The sequence below is a fragment of the Engraulis encrasicolus genome, chromosome 15 (assembly GCF_034702125.1).
Source record: "Engraulis encrasicolus isolate BLACKSEA-1 chromosome 15, IST_EnEncr_1.0, whole genome shotgun sequence".
Classification (NCBI taxonomy): Eukaryota; Metazoa; Chordata; class Actinopteri; order Clupeiformes; family Engraulidae; genus Engraulis; species Engraulis encrasicolus.
The window spans coordinates 40,911,858-40,914,357 of record NC_085871.1 but is presented as its reverse complement, the minus strand read 5'-3'; the positions used below and the strand labels follow the sequence as shown (position 1 = coordinate 40,914,357).

Genomic DNA, 2,500 nt, shown 5'->3' with positions numbered 1-2,500 from the left:
CTGTCACATCGTTATCTTCATCCATAGCCTACATAACATACGGGTAGTGGGAAAACGAACATTACAAAGTGATCATTTAATTTCCCCAAACAGCAAGTGCACTGCGAACAAGAGAACAGTCCAAGTAGGCTAAACGTGTTAATGTCAGCTGAGCTGGGGAACGGGGGGATCAGCGCAGGCAAGCAGACGGCTCTGAAGCATCCCATTTGACGTGCTATTGCTGGAGCCATTCACAAGCCTACATGCCTCTCGTTCAAGCCTTGATATTTTCTCTCGAGATCGCCTAGGCTACCACACGCACAATCTCAGCAGAAAACTGCACTGAAAGTCATCAACTATTCTCACAGTTACCCCGAGCAGCAAACTAACTAGGCTACTACTGCTACAAACACACTGGCTATAAGAACCATTGGGATCAATCTCGAGGAAGTCACAGTGAACTTGTGAAACGCATGTTTACACAATGCCTGAGACGAAGGGAAATAGAAAACGAACACAAATGAGCCATACGTCGTATGACCTGAATATGCGATTATTATGGCAGCAGGCAGGCTAGATACAGTCCCAGGAAAAAGTTTGTACACCCTTTGAAATTTCTTACATTTCTGTCAAAATTGGTCATAAAACATTGTCTGATCTTCCCGGAAATCTCAAGAAGGAACAATCAGAGTCTGCTTTAATTAATTCCACCCAAACATTTACATGCATCATATTTTCATTGGTCATAAGGCCATAACATTCACAGGAGAGCAGGGCATAAGTAAGTACACCCTTGCATTAAATAGGTTTTAACCCTCAGTTAGTGGCAATATCATCAACCAGACTTGTCCTGTAGTTGCAGATCAGATTTAAAAAACAATCTGTTTGTATCTTGTCTCCCTCTTCTTTAGAGAACTGCCTCTCGTCAGCAAGGTTTGTGGGATGTCTGGAGTGCATAGCTTTCTTGACTTCATGCCATCTGATCTCAATTGTTTTTTTTCAGGGCTTTGACTGGGCTATTCCAGAATGTGTATTTCATTATTATGAAGCCATTCTAAAGTCGATTTGCTTCTAAAGTGGGTTGTTGTCACATTTCAGGACCCATACTCTTGTGTGCTTCAACTGTGTGACAGACTACCTCACGTTTTTTTCTGTAAAATATCACAATAAACTTGAGTTCATTGTTCCACTGATAATAGCAAACTGTCAAGGGCCTGAGGCAGCAAGGTAGCCGCATATAATGATGCTCCCGCCACCATACTCAGAAGAGGAGATGTAACCCAGAATCGCTAAAAATGGGATTCATTCTGCCAATCTAAAATGAATGGGGTTTCTGTCCAAAAAAATATTGCTGCACCTTTGAGGTTTGCGAAAAAGCATTTATATGCTTCATAGAATTACTGCAAAATATTCTGTAGACCAACGTTGAAATCAAAGTTGAATTGTTCAAGGGAACACACAATGTCATGTTTGGAGGAGAACTGGAGAACCACATCTTCACCAAAACATCATCTCCACCTTTGAGTATGGTGGCGAGAACATCATTATATGCGGCTACCTTGCTGCCTCAGGCCCTTTTCAGTTAGCTATTTTCAGTGGAACAATGAATTCAGAAGTTTATCGAGATATTTTACAGAAAAAAGTGAGGTAGTCTGTCACACAGTTGAAGCACACAAGAGGATGGGTGCTGAAAATGTGACAACAACCCATACTTTAGAAGCAAATCGACTTTAGAATGGCTTCATAATAATGAAATACACATTCTGGAATAGCCCAGTCAAAGCCCTGACAAAAAACAATTGAGATTATATGGCATGAAGTCAAGAAAGCTATGCACTCCAGACATCCCACAAACCTTGCTGACGAGAGGCAGTTTTGTAAAGAAGAGGGAGACCAGATACATCCAGATTGTTTTGTTAATCTGATCTGCAACTACAGGAAACATCTGGTTGAGGTTATTGCGACTAACTTAGGGTTAAAACCTATTGAATGCAAGGGTGTACTTACTTATGCCTTGCTGTCCTGTGAATCTTTACATCTTATGGCCAATGAAAATATGAAAACTTGTAAATGTTTGGGTTGAATCAGTTAAAGCAGACTCTGGTTGTTCCTTCTTGTGATTTCCGGGAAGATCGGACCATGTTTTATGACCAATTTTGACAGAAAGGTCAGAAGTTTCAAAGGGTGTACAAACTTTTTCTTGGGACTGTAGCTAGCGAGCTGCTAGCACATTGAGGTGCTGTTTCCACGTAGCAGGATATATTTTTAGCAGGGTATTTTTTTCTCCTGCTACGTGGAAACGCAACATGTGGATAAAAAAAATCCTCCAATGTAACAAATGCGTTTCAGACCCCTAAACAGGATATTTTTTTCTCCTGCTATTTTTTTCTCCTGCACCTGGATTTTTAAATATCTGCTACGTGGAAATGGAAGGCCAAAACCAATGCAAAACCAATACAAGCAGGAGAAAAAAATATCCACATGTAAAAATATCCAGCTACGTGGAAACGGCACCTAATAG

General features: G+C 40.8%; 1 protein-coding gene across 1 annotated transcript in view; it reads right to left on the bottom strand.

Annotated features, from left to right (window-relative positions):
- The window catches only part of strip2 (striatin interacting protein 2), a 55,196-nt gene that overhangs the window by 36,373 nt on the left and 16,323 nt on the right, over window positions 1-2,500 (bottom strand). The gene's annotated exons all lie outside the window — the stretch shown is intronic.